General features: G+C 40.5%; 1 pseudogene across 1 annotated transcript in view; it reads right to left on the minus strand.

Annotated features, from left to right (window-relative positions):
- The window catches only part of LOC102921859 (uncharacterized), a 31365-nt pseudogene extending 15917 nt beyond the window's left edge, over nucleotides 1-15448 (minus strand). The window contains exons 1-4 of the transcript XR_013047064.1: nucleotides 14981-15448; nucleotides 5701-5827; nucleotides 5433-5493; nucleotides 30-2121 (exon numbers count right to left, since the gene is read on the minus strand). The product of XR_013047064.1 is annotated as an uncharacterized LOC102921859 (transcript). The remainder of the gene's footprint in view (nucleotides 1-29; nucleotides 2122-5432; nucleotides 5494-5700; nucleotides 5828-14980) is intronic.
- Nucleotides 15449-17100: the final 1652 nt, after the last annotated feature.

Raw genomic sequence — 17100 nt, forward strand, 5'->3', positions numbered from 1 at the left:
TAGGGTTTCTCTCCAGTATGTATTCTTGCATGACTGAGAAGATGACTCTTCTGTGCCAAGGTTTTACCACATTGATTACATTCATAATGTTCCTTACCACTATGAATTCTTTCATGACTGTAAAGATGACTCGTCTGTGAAAAGGCTTTACCACACTAAATACATTCATAGGATTTCTCTCCATTATGAATTCTTTCATGTCTTTGAAGACTACTCTTCCGTGCAAAGGCTTTACCACATTAATTACATTCATAGGGTTTCTCTCCAGTATGAATTCTTTCGTGACTGTGAAGATGACTCTTCTCTGCAAAGGCTTAAACAAATTGATTACATTCCTAGGGTTTCTCTCCACTATGAATTATTTCATGTCTTTGAAGATTTCTCTTCTCTGCAAAGGCTTTACCACATTGCATACATTCATAGGGTTTCTCTCCTTTATGAATTCTTTCATGTCTTTGAAGACTACTCTTCCGTGCAAAGGCTTTACCACATTGATTACATTCATAGGGTTTCTCTCCAGTATGAAGACTTTCATGTCTATGAAGATGACTCTTCTGTGCAAAGGCTTTACCACATTGATTACATTCATAGGGTTTCTCACCATTATGAATTCTTTCATGACTGAGAAGATGACTCTTCTCTGCAAAGGCTTTACCACATTGATTACATTCATAGGGTTTCTCTCCAGTATGAATTCTTTCATGACTGAGAAGATGACTCTTCTGTGCAAAGGGTTTACCACATTCATTACATTCATAGGGTTTCTCTCCGGTATGAGTTTTTAAATGAGTGAGAAGACGACTATTATATGGAAAGGCTTTACCACAGTAATTACATGCATAAGGTTTCTCTATAGAATGAATTCTTTCATGACCAAGAAGATGACTCTTCTGTGCAAAGGGTTTGCCACATTGATTACATTCATAGGGTTTCTCTCCGGTATGAGTTTTTAAGTGAGTGAGAAGACGACTATTATATGGAAAGGCTTTACCACATTGATTACATGCATAAGGTTTTTGTCCAGTATGAATTCTTTCATGACTGAGAAGATACCTCTTTCGTGCAAAGGCTTTACCACATTCATGACATTGATAGGGTTTCTCTCCAGTATGAATTCTTTCATGTCTGTGAAGATCACGCATCTGTGCAAATGCTTTCCCACATTGATTACATTCATGAGGTTTTTCTCCAGTATGATGTTTTAAGTGACTGAGAAGATGACTGTTATATGCAAATGCTTTACCACATTCATGACATTCATAGGGTTTCTTTTCTTTATGAATTCTTTCATGAATGAGAAGACTATTCTTCCCTCTAAAGGCTTTACCATATTCATTACATTTATAGGCTTTCTCTTCAGTATGAAATCTTTCATGACTGAGAAGGCTTCTTTTCTCTGGAAAGGCTTTAGCACATTGATTACATTCATAGGGTTTCTCTCCAGTGTAACTTCTATTATGTATTATGGGATATGCAAAGGATTTATCACATTGCTGAGATTCATACCTTTTCTCCCTAGTTTGAATTCTATGTATTTGATGAAGACTGTGACATGCAAAGCCTTTACATCTTTGATTATAGTAACAGGGCTTTCCTTCCAAATGAGTTCTTTGGTGTTTTAAAGAGCAATCACATCTAAAGGCTTTATCGCATTGATTGTATTCATAGAGATTCTCTTCATTATTGGGTGTTTGGTGTGTTTGAAGATGCCTGTAACAGCTAAAGCCTTTAGTCGATGACTCACATTTATTATTTTTTCTTAACACATGAGGTTTTTCATGTCTTTGAACAGAACGTGAAGAACTCAGAGTTAGACCACACTGATTGCATTTATAACATTTTCTTATACTGTGAGCCACACTACATGTGCACAGTGAACCAGAAGAGAGAGATGAATTTCCATATTCCTGGTACTCATTTACTCTAATGAGAGCTTGTTGATGAATTCCCACTGAAGTTGGAAAACCAGGTAATTGTAAACTTGTATCACAGTCATCATGTCTTCTCATAGTGGGGACTACCACATATCTTCCAGTTGTTCTGAGAGAGACAGAACTACAATGTTTCTTTCCATGTCCCTTATGCTCACATGGATTGTGTCCAGAGTGACAGATGACACACCTGCTAAAGGAAAATAACACAGGTTTTCATATTGCATTTCCATAATGGAATGTTTTATGTGTCATACAGATGTAGAATAGATTCATGCTTCTACATCTCCAAGTCAATCAAACAGTGCTCCTTTCAGTAAACTATGCTAAATCACTCCCTACAAGAAAATGAGGAACACTACCTTTAATATGGAAGCTTTGCTTATAAAAGGTCTTGGACACACCCAATCTTCTCATCAATGTGTATACCTTATATGATAAATGGAAGGCATGGCATGAAGTGCGTGGACAGGCCTACAACATGCCTCTCACATGGCTATGATTGAACCTGTGACATCTATTGTGGCATGGTTTGCTTGTCTTGTCCTTAAAGGTGTTGGTGGAAATGTATGAATGGTGTGGCCACACATGTGTGTTTCTGACAGTTTTTGAATGCCTGAGTTTATGTGTCCTGAATGTGTCTTGCTAATTGGATGTTTTGAAACCTATAAGGCTTGTGACTCCAGATTGAAACTGTGCTGGAGAACATCACGTGGTCTGCCACTACTCTAATTACAGGCAGCCAGCCACCTGGGCAGGCGCCATTTTGGCTAAGGTCAGAGAGAGAGGTCAATGACTTCACAGCCATCTTTACGAAGGGTGACCATGCAGCCAGCGGCCAGTTTGATTGAGGTTAAAGATATTTCACCACCATCTTTAGTAAAGGTAACCTCTTGGACTGGGCCCACCAAGGAGACATTAGTTCTCCAATAGAATTTGGGTTAAGATATATTTCTGTTTGATAATTCCTGTCCTGTTCCTGTCTGTTCTCTCTGCCCCTGTCTGCTCTCACACCCTGAACTACTACATAAATGTCTCCAGGCAGTTTATTCTGTTTGGTCCCTCCTCCTTTCGTCCCTCCCACCAGAGTTGCCTCCACCTACGCAACCACCAATGCAACTACCACCACCACCATGTCTACCAACCTCATCACCACCTGTCCACTAAAAATTACAGACTGAATCTTCTTGCTCTTACTAACACTGGTAAGCTGTAACTAATTGGGTAAACTGTATGTCCAGACTTAACTTACATATGCCTTCAAATTTAAGCCTAAACAACATTTGTCTGATTTAGATATACCTAAGATTCTCAAACATCCTTAGAGATCTGAGAATATGGCACTTAATATAATAGCTTTTTATAAGAGACATGCCAACTCCTGGAAGCATCCTGCATCTTCTCCAAGAAGATGGATGGCCACAGAAGATACTCCACCTGGAGGCTTGCCTCAAATGTAACAAAGCCAGCCACACAGTGAAAAGCTGCTTTACACCTTAAACTGCTGCTGAGATCATGTCCAGACTGTGAATAAGTGGAGCAATGAGGGAACAACTGTCCCACTCTGCCAAGACAGATAGGTTGATCTACCCAAATTTCTACTCCACAAAGAATCTCTCAGTTCCTCTGCACTTGGAATGTAAACAAATGCTACCTCTGGGACTTATTCTCCAGTTACTACGGAAAAAATTGGGACTGCCTGGGTAACTGGAAAGCTGGCTAACTCCTGCTCATTTACTTATCCTTCTCAGATCTGATGGTGTTTGATGACCAGGGTACTAATAGATTTGCGAGTGTAAGAGAACCCCCAATTCCAAGGCTACAAGGACCTTAGTAGTTCATTAGTAAGTTTCCTATTAAAAATACATACAGGTGTGCCTCATTCACAAACTCCATGGTACAGGATAAATTGGCTTCAAATATAACTTAAGACATTCAAAATTTTAGCTTTGATTAATGCAGTTTTGATAAACTGACAGAGCACTGATTACAAACAGTCTTCAGGGGTCTTTAAATTTTGGTGGATTTTAATCTTTTCAGCTTTTAGAGATAGTTTAGCAGTAGAGAGGATACAGAACCTTTCAGGTATGTTCAACTCCCTCCTCCTTCATTCACACAACCTCCTTTGTTCAGTGAATTTAGACTTAAAAATGTTCATGCCTTAACCCAAGGCCATAGCTTTTTACCATGCCACCAAGATATAAAATGTTCCAGTAGTTTTACAGACACCTGAAGGTACCTGGGAAAAGGGTTCTGATACTTTGTAAAGCAGTCTGGCCTGATGGAAACTATTATTACTTTCCAGAGTCTAATTTGACCCCACTCATTTTTGAGCACATTCTGTAGGTTCACTCTTCCTTCCTGGGACAAGGCCAAACCTGCAGGGGCCCTCCACATACACCAGCCCCTGCAACAGCTCCAAAGATGCAAACCAAGCAAGGGCACCAACTGGGAGAATAATAACAGGTTGATTTTACCTACATGCCCACTTGTAAAAAGTTCCATATCTCTTAAGTCTTATGACACATTCACAGGAGGCATGTTCTCACAAATTCCAGGGAAACAGCAGATGCTATGGATCCAGTACTCCTGGAACACATCATCATCCCTAGATTTGGCATGCCGTTTCCCCAAGCTCCTGGCACTTCACTGCTGGTACCACCTCTCTAGGCACAAGTGGGCACCTAACCAGCAACTAAAACCTAGATTTCCAAGATGTCCCAATTAAGGGCATATCTACCCTCATGCCTCACTCATTCACCCTTTTGTACAACCAGGACACTTCTCAGTTCCATTCTTTCTGGCAGTCTTCCTACTACCAATGGGTAGCCTTATTCAGAGGACCAGTGATAATAATCTATTTTTTTTCTCCTAGTACCCTGGATTCTGTCTCCTCAAGAACAGATTCCTGTGCCTAGAGGTGGTAGCACACACCTTTAATCCCAGCACTCAGAAGGCAGAGGCAGGCAGATCTCTGTAAATTCAAAGCAAAGCTACAAAGAGAAACCATGTCTCAAAAAATGGGAAAAAAAACAGATTCCTGAGGTCTCTTGGATGGCAGCTAACCAAATGCTGCTCCACCCATAATCCCAACTCCAACCTCCCCACATCATTCCATGCAAACAGGAAATAGATAGACTTTAACCTGCACCCATATACACCCAAAAACGTTGTGAGTTTCCAATCTCTAGCTCAGGGGGTCCCATTGTGGAAAGCCCACTACTGGCAGCTCCTCCCCCAGAGTTGTCTGGGACCATGCCCATGCCTACTGGCTATTTAAAACCTGGCCCATAGATCTGCCATGGGTGCTCTCCTGTTCTGTCTCCTGACTGCCTGAGAGCCCCTGAAAGTGTGCTGATTTGCTATGTTCTGTTTATTAAATCTGGATTTAGTAATTTGGTTTGATTTGACATACTGCATCAGTGATGGAGGAAGCCAGCAACCGAGGATCTGATATTTATCACAAACATACATATATACAAACTTGCACATGAAAATTACCTTCCATTTCTTCTACAGCACTGACAATGTTCTTCAATATTATGGTCTTCCCATTTGTAACCTAAAATACAGTACCAGAAAATGTATGTGATATATTACTGGAAATTAGGCACACTTGAAATTACTATCTTTCATGAAACTTACCACCATGCCTGATTTATTCACCAGATTATCCCCCTTTCATATGCAAAATCATAGAAGAGCACCAATCCAAAGAAAATAGCTTGTCCCCTTAAGTTAAAAAGTGACAGAAAGCTCACATTCTTACCTATACAAGTGAGGTTCCAGTAGGTTTCCATCATCACATCTTTGTAGAGACTCTTCTGGGAAGGGTCCAGCAAAGCCCACTCTTCATGAGTGAAGTTTACATGCACATCCTCATAGGTCACTGCATCCTAAAATATCCCATATATATGTTCTTAATTGAAATGATGAGACTGAATTGCAAATATACACTTCATTGAGAATATATTTATATAATTTTGTGTGCTCAAAACAGTCAATGACATTGGTCAGTAAATATCAAATGCAGTCACCAACTCATTTTGAAAGGAAACATAAAAAGAGAATGACACCTTTCATTCCAGTGACTAAACAATAGAATACGGCACATCAGGAGAAGTGTCTAGTAATGTATACAGAAAGACATGCAACCTAAGTAACACTATTTAGCAGAATTTTATCAAAGTTATTATGTCAAGAAAGGATGGGCAATAAGGGTGTGGTGGTGCACATCTCAAATCCCAAACCATGGGAGGCAGAGACAGGTGAAACCCTGAGATTTCCAAGCCTGCCTGGTTATGTAGAGAGTGCCAGGACAGCCAAAGGTACATAGTGAAACCCTGTCTCAAACTAAAAAACAGAAAGCACTCAGGCCTCACTCAAAATTCTTCTATAGAGTTAAACATTCCTGCCAGTTCTGCACTTGTCTATCATAAGCTGGGGTGACCCCAATTGAACTGTAAGACTAATAAATCCAAGGAAGCAAAGCATGTTTATTCAGTTGCTGTCTGGCAGATCAATGAGTTCTCAAGAACATTAGTAAAGTAAATACTGATCCTAAACCAGTAAAACAAACACAAAAAGGGACAGAGTATAGACAGATGGGTCAACAGATAAGACCACACATTTGAAAACAATATGATAGTATAAAAACATACACAAAGGTAGGGACAATATTATACATCGACAATCCAGTGATTTAGGAGATCACTATTAATTTCATGAATGAATGCATTTTTGCTCTGAAAAATGACACCAATGCCAAAGTTCAAAAGTCATGACATGGGTAAAGTTCAGCACAAGTGCAAATGCCTGACATGTACAAAAACCTGATACAATCTGCCAAAAATATAAACATAAAAATAATCAGGCAAGAAATATGGATTGGCAAGAAAAAGCAATTGCTTCTCCTTTACTTTACATTAGTTAAGAACAGAGTCGGGCGTGGTAGCACACGCCTGTAGTCCCAGCACTCAGGAGGCAGAGGCAGGCAGATCTCTGAGTTGAGGCCAGTCTGGTCTGCAAAGTGAATTCCAGGACAGCCAGGACTGTCACAGAGAAACCCTGTCTCAAAAAACCAAAACCCAAAAAAAACAGGGAGTCTCTAATGCAGGTATGGCATGCATACATGAGAAGGAAGGGAGCTGCTCACTTTCAAAAAAAACAAAGGAATGTGGTGAGACTATAGTCCTCCAAAAGCTTCCTCCTAAGGGCTTTGAACTCAGATAGATCCGGATGGATCTCTACCTCCCAAGTGATAGGATTAAAGGTGTGTGTGCCACCATTTTCTGGCCTCTATGTCTATTTGGTGGCTGTTCTGTTCTCTGACCCCAGAGAAGTTTATTAGGGTACACAATATTTTGGGGAACACAATATCACCACACTTCACAGTAAAGAAGGAGTAAAGAAAGAAAATAAAAAGGAAACCTTCCCAAGAGAAGAGGGAAGAAAATTTAAAAGGGGAGGGGAATATTGAATCAAGGCCTAAAAATTAAAAGGTCCCATAAACAAAAAAATTTTTTAAAAAGCCGCTTCCCAGTAAAAACAGAGGAGGTGAAAAGGCTCCTTCTGATAAAGACCCAGTGAAGAGTACAGCTGCAGACCAGAATCACAAAGGACAAAGGAGGAGGCTTCCCTGCTGCAGCCAGAGCACCACCAGAGCTGACAAGTTTCTTGTTGTTTGTTTGCTTAGTTTTGCTTTAAATATTTTTTGTTTTTGTCTTATATGGGAAATTACTCAATACTGAGGGTCCATTGATCGAAAATGTTTTTTATTTTTTCATAATAGTGAGAATAACTCATTATCAATGGCCCCTTCATGGGGGAAAGAAAAAAGTAAAACAAGCCCTACTTCTAGAAAAACAACAATTGAGATGCTGGAGAGATGGCTCAGAGGTAAAGAACACTGGCTGTTCTTTCAGAGGTCCTGAGTTCAATTCCCAGCACCCACATGGTAGCTCACAACCATCTGTAATGAGATCTGGCTCCCTCTTCTGGCCTGCAGGAATACATGCAAACAGAACACTGTATACATAATAAATAAATAATCTTTAAAAAATATTGAGCAGGGAGGTGGTGGAACACACCTTAAAAACCCAGCACTAAGTACTAAGTACTAAGCCAATGCTGTTTAAATTTGCAGAGATATCAGTCACTCATTGTGTGTAAGATGTTCTCTTCTCTTGATTGTCTAATTAATGTTTAAATGAATGTTTAATTTTCACAGTAAGTGAACTAAAAGAACAAATTCATGATTTTAAACTATATTATTGGGTATGCTCTTATCTGTTACTGCAGATTTGGCTCTGCTCTTTAAGTTGCTCTCTGAAAATTCTTGGTTAAATTCTATAAAAAAAAAAAAAGTACAGAACATGTTCCATCCTGAAACAGAGCAGGTTGTTAGCTTATTAGATAGTGCGGTTGTGAAGGCCTAGACTTAACTATACAGGCTCAGGAATATGCCATGATAACTCAAACAAATACAGAGCAGTATCCTCCTGCAGACATCCTGAGAGCTATAAAATAAATCAACCTATGGGATCTTTACAGCCTGAAATTACTTTATCTATTCAAGAATTATGTAATTTGTTTCAATTTTTACAAGGTGACTTAGATAACACAATTAACAGCTAAAGCTGAAAATAAAAATGGCCCAAGTAAAACAAAAATTACAAAATGCCTTTGTGGATCAGTAGATCTCACAACTGGATATATTTTAGTAATTTTACCTTCCACTCACTCCCCTAGTGGACTTACTATACAAGGGAAGATACTATTTTTAAATGAATCTTCTTAGCTCACAATCAGAGTAAAATGTTAAAAACCTGTATAGAAAAGGTTTGTAAATTAATTATAAGGGAAATAATAAGACTTCATAAATTCTGAGAAATGAATCCAGCTGAATATGCAGTACCCTATTCTAGTGCTGAAATTATACAATTATGGGTGACTAATGATGATTGACTATGAGTTTGTAGTAATTTCTTGGGCAAAATTAACAATAAATGTCCAAAAAGTAAGTGACCTCAGTTTATAAAAAAAAATTGAGGGGCTGGAGAGATGGCTCAGAGGTTAAGAGCACTGACTGCTCTTCCAGAGGTCCTAAGTTCAATTCCCAGCAACCACATGGTGGCTCACAACCATCTGTAATGGAATCTGGTGCCCTCTTCTGGCCTGCAGTCATATATGCTGTATACATAATAAATAAATCTTTAAAAAAAAAAAATGAATGTTATCTTCTTTGCGTAATGGAAAGAGCACTATTTCTGGGGCTCTTCACTTTATACTGACACACATAAGTTAGGAATGGTCAGTTATAAAGCAGGAAAGATCAGTAAAGTAATTCGAAGTTCAGTTCAGAAATCATGAAAAACTATGCCATTCTGATAGTTTTATTAGACTTTATGCATCTCTTAATATACTTACTAATTCTCTATATGCAGAAAGGGTTGTATTGTATATAGAAACTGCTAAACTTATTGCTGATAATTCAGAATTGACTTTGCTATTCTTGAAACTACATCAATCAATCCTGGTGAGAAATTATCCACAATATATCACTCATATTCAGTCTCATACTGGGTTTCTAGACAATTAGAAAAGGAAATTTAAACATTGATCAACTACTGATAGGAAATGTGTTGGAAGCTTCTGAACTTCATTAAAAAAAAAACGTTAATAGCCAAGGCTTAAAAAAAACAATTTCGATTACCTAGCAACAAGATAAGGAAATTAATTTAAAAGAAAAAAAACTATCCTACATGTTCTTTGTATAATCAAATTCCATTACCTGGAGGAACTAATCCTTGAAGTATACACATACACAAATAATAATAAAAATAATAAAATTGACAAATGGATTTATTTCACTTAACAAAATTTACAAACTTTAAATTTATTCATCATAACATTGATACTCTAGATTTCAATGGGCTTCTATTACCTTAAGTCCTAAAAAGGCTGATTCTATAATTACACATTTATTAGAAACAATGGCAGTAATGGACATTAAAACAAATTAAAACTGATAATGCCCAACTTATATTTCCAGTAAAATAAAACAATTTTTCTCCTGACACAACATAAAACACATTACAAGGTTACTATATAATCCGGCAGGTCAAGCAATTGTTAAAAGATCTAATCACACACTAAAGGAGGTGCTTTTTAAACAGAAGGAGGATATACGGACCCCCAGAGACAGACTGCACAATGCCTCATTAACTTTAAATTATTTAAACTAATGACACAGAGACAACAGCTGCTGAAAGACGGAGGCTGGGGGGGGGGGACTGCTGAACTGAGTCAGCCTGTGTATTATAAAGATGTTTTAACATCAAAATGAAAACCAGGGAAAGGGTTACAATGGGGTCAAACCTATGTTTTTACAGGAGACAAAAGGTTGCGGATCCAGGCAAAATTGAGAAAGTCCAGCATGAGCAAGAGGAATTTCTCAGACACTTTGGCTGCTGAGATGAATGACATACCTGGGGGGGGGGGTACAAAAACCTTTGCAGTGGATGGCTGAGCCTCCCACCTGGGCACAGCTTAAGACTTTGTGTGACAAAGAGAAGGCAGTAGATCACTGGCTCAGAAACCTCAGGATGCTACAAACCTGTTCCTTGCTCTGCTATCTGTGGTAACTAGACAGGTAACAGGGCCAACTGTACATATTGGACCCATGTTCCTAATACTACCCAAGATAATCATAGTAAGTTTTATATTCTTCATGCATCTGGTTTTAGAAGACAGGAGATTAATGCTACTAGTTCCACAAATCTACTGTTCTGAGAGATGTAGGTTTCCAACAAGGAATCTGACTGGATACATGGGCAACCATGTAAAGGTGAGAAACCTCGGATGCTAATTAGTATCTCCCATGCGGATGTCATTGGTTGGAGCCCTTATGGCTCCCCTCAAGGAAAACATTCTCACTCATTATTAAGATGACACAAACATAGTTCAAATGCAACTATAGAAATTAGCTCTGCTGTTAATGAACCTGTTCAATCGCATGGAGTTGGAATGTCAAGTCCTCTCCTACAATTTGGCAATTCAGTTCACTAACTTGAAGGAATTAGCAAGTACCTTCCACCCTCTTAAAGGGTGGGAAAGAGAGTTAAACATTAAGGATGAAACTTTGTCATTTAGACTAAATCAAAGCCATCCTTTTATAATATGTGTACCATTACCTTATTAGCTACTGAAGGGGCCTGTACAATGGCACCCTAATAATTACAGCATCACTTGTGAACACTGTACCCTTCATACCTATGTTAATTCTAGAATGTCTTTAATGTAACCTCTGAAAGTTTCGACATTCTTAGAACAAGGCAATCCTACCAAAAGCAATCTGCACGCTCAAAGCAATCCCCATCAAATATCCCAACACAATGTTTACAAACCTCAAAAGGATAATCCTCAACTTCAGATAGAAAAATAAAACACCCAGCATAGCTAAAGCAATTCTGAACAATAAAAGAACTGCTGGAGGTTTCACCATTCTACACTGTATGCTGTACTACAGAGGTATAGTGATAAAAACCACATGGTACTGGCATAAAAACTGCCGCATCCTTCAATGAAATAAAATTGAAGACCCAGGCCAGAACCCACACTCCTATGGACACCTGGGTTTTGCTAAAGAAGCCAGAAATACACACTGGAAAACAGCATGTTCGACAAATGGTCCTGGTCAAACAAGATGTCTGCATGTAGAAGAATGCAAATAGGGCTAGAGAGATGGCTCAGAGGTTAAGAACACTGGATCTTCTTCCAGAGGTCCTGAGTTCAATTCCCAGCACGCATATGGTGATTCACAACCATCTGTAATAAGATCTGGCTCCCTCTTCTGGACTACAGGGATACATGCAAACAGAACACTATATACATAATAAATAAATAAATCTTTAAAGAAGAAGAAAAATGCAAATAGATCTTTACTCATCATCTTGAACAGAACTCAAGTCCACATTATAACCATGCCCTGTGTGAAATGTTAGCTGCTGAGTACTGTATGCTACACACGAGCCACAGCCAAATGCCCAGTGTCTCAATGCTCTCACCTGACTGAAGTGAGACAAACAGATTTGCAGTTACCACCATGAGAGAGTTGTCCAATCAGAAATTTCAGTGGCTCAGGCTAACCTCCCCAAACTGTACACCCACCAATTTGGTTTTCCTTCATTCACGTGGTATGAATTAATACATACTGGAGAAGTACACAGAAAGGCACTCACTTGCCCAATCATGTCCTTTTTGATAACAGAGACACCTGCAGCTCACTGACTTAAACAATCTCCAATCTAGCTATGGCCTAGTCTATTTTCCCCTGTGGTATACACAATAAACTATTCCTTCTATTCTGGTCTTAATGGAGAAGCCATGCTCCACACACAAATCCTATCCCTGTTAGTGCAATGGACAGCCCATTCCATGACTCCAATGGGTAGTTGTAGAAGTGTGTGCTACTTACAGGGTGGTGGTGGCACACGCCTTTAATCTCAGCACTCAGGAGGAACAGGCAACTGAATCTCTGTGAGTTTGAGGCCAGCCTGGTCTACAGTGTGAGTTCCAGAACAGCCCAGGCTACATAGAGAAACTCTGAGGAAAAAAAGAAAAGAAAAAAAAAAAAAAAAAAAAAAGTGTTTGCTGCTGCAAACCTTTAATCAAGAATTGAGGATTGAGGAGGCTGAGTCCCGAGGACAGCAGCCTCATTGCCCTGTGGGCCTAAACACCGGGACCAAGCCAAAGAGAGTCAAGAGAACAAACCTTATCTTAAAATATTGTTCTGGGGGCTGGAGAGATGGCTCAGGGGTTAAGAGCACTGGCTGCTCTTCCAGAGGTCCTGAGTTCAATTCCCAGCAACCACATGGTGGCTCACAACCATCTGTAATGAGATCTGGTGACCTCTTCTGGCCTGCAGGGACATATGCAGGCAGAACACTGTATACATAATAAATAAGTAAATAAATCTTTAAAAAAAAAAATATTGTTCTAGCCGGGCGGTGGTGGCGCACGCCTTTAATCCCAGCACTCGGGAGGCAGAGCCAGGCGGATCGCTGTGAGTTCGAGGCCAGCCTGGGCTACCAAGTGAGCTCCAGGAAAGGCGCAAAACTACACAGAGAAACCCTGTCTCGAAAAACCAAAAAAAAAAAAAAAAAAAAAAAAATATTGTTCTGAAAGCTGGAAGGTGTAACTGTTTTGGAATTAATGTGCCTTCCCAATAAGAAATCATACCACACACTTAAGAGATTAATTGAAAAAAAATCTCCATAGAAATAGAAAGCTTCCAGCTCTACCTAACAAAGAGGAGCTAGATAGGAACAGATTTGCCAACTTGTATATACAATAGGCTTATGCATTCCAAATATGGTCACAACCTGGAGATGTGCTGATTACTGCCCTCCTGCTAGCATTGCTTGCTCAGTTTGATTCCTTATAGAACTCAGGACCACCTGCCCAGGGTAGCACCAACCACAGTGGGTTGGGCCCTATTACATCAACCACTAATCAAGCAAATACCCCATAGGTTTACCTACAGACCAGTGTGACTCTACCTTGTGTCAAGCTGACCAAAGCTAACCAGCATACTTACTGAGTCATCTCTCAGCCCCCAAAGACAGATTGTTAAGCAAACCTCAACTCTCAACACTTGCTTTTCAGCATATACTTGTGCATGCACACACATGAAGTTTTGAAAATCTGTCAAGTTTAGGGCTGGAGAGATGGCTCAGCACTTACCACCACTTACTGCTCTTGTAGAAGACCTGGGTTGGGTCCCAGCACTAATCTGGTGGCACACAATCATCACTAAATCCCCTTGCAGAGGATCTGATGCCCCCTACTGCCTTCTGTGGGCAGCAAACACACACACAATGAACATACATTTATGCAAGCAAAACAGCCACACACATAGAATAAAATAAATAAACAGCGCTAATTAAAAACACATACCCTTGCTAGGAGCAGTGGCACACACCATTAATCCCAGAGGCAGAGGCAGGTGGATCTCTAGGTTCGAGAACAGCCCGGTCTACACAAAGTTCTAAGACAACCAAGGCTACACAGAGAAACCCTATCTTGAAAAATTAAATAAACAAATAAAACCATATCCACATATCACTTTTATGTCACCATGGATAAAACAGCCAGAAATACTTTGAAATTTGACTAATATCTGGAGGCAAAGCTATAAATTTGTAATAAAAAGAATCAACGAACTAAATAAAAGTAGAGAAATTACAGGATTGCAGACAGGAAGCCTCAATGTTATTTCAGTACAAAATTGAGTAACAGATTCAGCAACAGTAAAGTAAAAAGTCCAACAATTTTTCATACCAACAACAGAAAATTGACAAAGGTCATCATGAATGAAAAAATGATCAAATAAGATTAGATAAATAAACAGCACACACTCTGACACCATCTGAATTTAAAACATCATACAACTGTAATGAAGACTGGACTGTCTGGGAAAGAATTAAGAGATCATCAGGACAGGGGGACAAACTTAGAAATGAAAACACAATTAATATGGAGTTAATTGTGACACAGGAGGCCAGGAAACCCAGTAAGAATGGCCTTATTGACACACGTGACTGGGCCACCCTGTCATCTACACGCAAATGTGTTAATGGCACAGAATTCACACCCTGCACAGAATTACTGCAGACAGATCTACCTACACCTGAATGTTCAGTGCCAAGTGCAGAACTTCTAGAAGACACTAGAGACACCAGGGCTCTGAGAGTTAGCAAATCTGCCTTTCCTGGACACAGTAAAAACAGGGCATACATGAGCCCTGCACCATAACTTTGGCAACAAGTACATTTCCACCCCAGGTTTCCCGCCTCCCACGCTCTGCGCCTGCGCACGAGGGGGGCGGCACATAATCACTTGGCCCGCCGGTTCCCGCGCAGCTCCCGGAAGTGGCATGGCCCTTGTGTGACCTCACTGTGTTGGGCGGCTGTTTCCCACAGCCTAGGAGGACCCCACACCTGTTCCCAAGGCTCCTCCCCGCATGGGGACGGCGGCCCCTCGCTCACCATGGCGGATTCCCAGCTCGCCCCGCTCCCCTCCCAGCTCCCGGCAGCCGGTCAAGGCGCAGCACGCAGAACACGAGGGTCTCCCTTCCTCAGTCGCGGAGCCCCAGGAGCCTTCACCATGGGGGTCGGAAGTACCCGCCCACGTTATGACTGGAAGTCCATCTGGAGGCCGTGATTGGATAGTGATGCCTGAGTGACAGGGGCAGCTCCCTTAGAGACAGAGTGCATTAAAAAGATGCATCTCGCCCATAATAGTGGCGCTTGCCAGTAAGATTTGCTGAAGGAGGCGGAGGCAGTAGGATCACGAGTTCGAGGCCATTGTGGGCTACACATTTTAGCACTGACGGCTCTTCCAGAGGTTCTGAGTTCAGTTACCAGCAACCACGTAATGGCTCACAGCCATCTATAATGAGATCTGGTGCCCTCACCTGGCGTGCAGGCATACATGGAGGCAGAATGTTGAATACGTATTAAATAAATAAATCTATTTTTTAAAAAATACCCTGTAGTCAAGATCCTGAGCAGCTGTTGGGGAGGAACTGCTACTTGACGAGCTTTAAAAAAAAAAAAAAAAAAAAAAAGATGCAGCTCTGTAGTTCCCAACTGTCCCAGACCTGCAGAAATTGGCATTGAAGAAGAAACTTGCACCTGGTCTGCAGAGTCGTCCATGAACTTGTTCCTCACTCAGTAGACAATTCTCCATCTGCCCACAGGGTCTCTCTAGCATATGGAGATCATTAAACAATGTGCAGTGGAGTGACCCCCTCCCTCACCGCTGAAATGGTACCCAGTCCACCCAGTTCAAATACAAACCACCTGACTGATATTCACCAGGCACCAGCAATTGCAATAAGGCACACACCTAGGACTGCTCACACCTCTCTCAGCTGCACCTTGCCATCCAAACACTAACACTTTCCCAGCTTTCTATGGTGCCACTGGCCTACCATGCCAGCACTTGGGAGGTGGAGATAGGACGGACATCAAAAGGTTAAACAAGCTTGTGACCTGAAACACCAGCAATTAGGAGCACCAAAGGGGAGGTGTTCAGGGTGACGACCTGGAATGAGAAGATAGAAAGTTATGGAGCAGTACACTAGCCGGTTCCTAAAAAAATTTTCTTGTGTGCTTCCAAATGACTCCTAACAGTGTATTTAAATAAAACACCTATCAAGCATCCAAGACTGAATGAAACTACACCTGTCTCTTTGGTCAGGCAGATAGCTTTATTTCTTGTATAATTTAAGGTGAGACCCTCCTTTCTTATACAACCCTACTAATAGAACCCTAACTTTTTACCTAACCACTTCTAGGAATGTGAACAAAGCAAGTAGATCCCCTTTTTGATATACTAACAGTCATTAGCACTCAGTTGACCTCCTCTTTCACCAATCCCATTTTGGGTTGTAAAAGAAAGCCTGGTGGTCCCTGCCTGAGGAGAATTCTTATCTGCCTTGATGTTCCCATAGAATTCAAGCCTGGTGACCTTGTTCGACCAGGGGATTGCTATGGCTTGGGTTTATAACTGGATTCCTGGGAGACTTAGGGGGACATGGAGAACTGAGAGACAGAACAGATTGGGATAAGGGGGATTTTGACAGAGAGAACATATGGATGAGATGGAAGATGAGGAAGAGTCAGATGGAGAAGTACTAACTGGGTAAGAACGAGAGGAAAAGGACCTAGATGAGGCAGAATTGAGAGAAGAGAATTAAGATAGAACTTCGAGGGAGCAATAGATGAATACAGAGAGAAATCAGGCAAGAAAGGAGCTAAAAGCAAACAAAAGCTTATATAGAGAGAACTGACACAGAATAATCAAGTGTGTGGACTAAGGAGTTTCATGTACATAGATTCATTTCTTTTCTTCAGTGATTAATTATCAGCTGGTTGTAGATTATTTCAGGAATCTGGGAGGGAACTATTGAGGGGCTGGACCCCCTTAGTCCTCAATAATGTTCAATCTGGATATGATAGGATTTCTGCATCACATAATCTAGTTTCCCAAGACTACTCATTTGTACCTCAACTTGGAAAATAACAGGTGGAGTCACATGCTAATGCTGATTATAGAATGGCTGCATGTTGGGAGCACAAGAGGTGTAGCAGGCTTTCTTTTG

The sequence above is a fragment of the Peromyscus maniculatus genome, chromosome 22, assembly GCF_049852395.1.
Source record: "Peromyscus maniculatus bairdii isolate BWxNUB_F1_BW_parent chromosome 22, HU_Pman_BW_mat_3.1, whole genome shotgun sequence".
Classification (NCBI taxonomy): Eukaryota; Metazoa; Chordata; class Mammalia; order Rodentia; family Cricetidae; genus Peromyscus; species Peromyscus maniculatus.